This window comes from Aplysia californica, unplaced genomic scaffold (assembly GCF_000002075.1).
Source record: "Aplysia californica isolate F4 #8 unplaced genomic scaffold, AplCal3.0 scaffold00002, whole genome shotgun sequence".
Taxonomy (NCBI): domain Eukaryota; kingdom Metazoa; phylum Mollusca; class Gastropoda; order Aplysiida; family Aplysiidae; genus Aplysia; species Aplysia californica.
In genome coordinates this window covers 3471437-3472877 of record NW_004797272.1, presented here as the reverse complement: position 1 = coordinate 3472877, position 1441 = coordinate 3471437, and positions in this window count along the sequence as shown.

Sequence of the window (1441 nt, the reverse complement as noted above, 5' to 3'; positions counted from 1 at the left end):
ATAGATAGATAGATAGATAAATAGATAGATAGATAGATAGATAGATAGAGAGAGAGAGATAGAAAGATAGAGAGATAGATAGATATTTGAGTCAAGTAACGAAGTGATCCATTACACTTTATAGGACCCTAACATAATTTTTCTTTTTTTCACTGTTTCCATTTCATTGCCATGTAACGATAGCGTCTCGTGTTACAAACACGGACAAAGTCGAGTAACTACTGAACTCTCTTCTGCCCTAAGCTGACAAAACACCTTTATGTTATTTTTGGCGCCATTTTTTTTCCTTGCCAAGTCTATAGCCTGATAGGTTCCCCTACTTGTGTAAAAAAAATCAAAATGGAACTGTGACTAGATTTTGAATAATCTAGAATTCATATTTCGAAAGAACGCCTTTCTATCTCGAAACTGCTGTGAATAAGGAAAAGGCGTTTTGTCAACGTACGGCAGTGTTGGGGAAATCATCCAGAAAATTGTGAGGATCAAACGACTTCGTTGAAGGCCAGGCCCCTAAACTACCACCTGTTGTTTGCCCAGCGGCCAACATCCCAATGATAGGTGGACCCTTATTGGCCTTACACCCAGTGCACACTGCTAGGCTAGTCAAATTTAATCGAATGGCTGCGTCGGTCGGGGTAGAGTGAGTTCGACGTCATCGTTTCTGGAGAACAGCGACCGGGGAACAGTTAGGCCTAACTGTATTTACTATGTATTTCACAGTATTTCTTTGTTACAGGTTAACTTGGTGTGATCGCTTTGAGTACGGTATCGAATACTTCTAGGCGAGACACGTTACAAAGATCGTGCAGTGTACATACTATCTTTTGATATTGGCAAAGATTGATATTGGTAAGCACAATCGCTGTTCTTCGGACAGATATTTTTTTATGATTTTTTTTAAATTACGTTTTCTCTTCCTCAGACCTGAGTGGTGGCCAGCCAAATGTTTCCCTTTGAAGGACAAAAGCTCCCGTTTTGGCACAACAGACTGACTCGTCTCACGACCTTGAAAAAAAACCCCAAAAATACAAAAACAAGAACAAAACAAAAGAAACGCGTTTGCTTTTGAAAGTTACGATTTAATTTATTCGAACTAGGTCAAACTGTGCCAAAATGGCAGCTTTTGCCCCAAGCATTAGAGGAAATCACACTGGCCGTGACTGGTTCAAATGAATTTGATTGGCTGTGTGCACTCAATATAAGGTTAATTTAAGGAGTGAACAAGGTGATGTGAACAAGAGAGTGACAAGTCGCGCGAGTCTTCGCGTATGTTCTTGCGTGTGTATGTGTGATTGTGATGAGCGAGTGTGCCCTTGTGTGCATTTGTATGTGTGTGCTTGTGTGAATAAGCGTGTATGCACACGCACGCAAAGGAAAAAGGATGCGTACATCTCTCTCTCTCTCTCGCTCTCGCTCTCTCTCTCTCTCTCTCTCTCTCTCT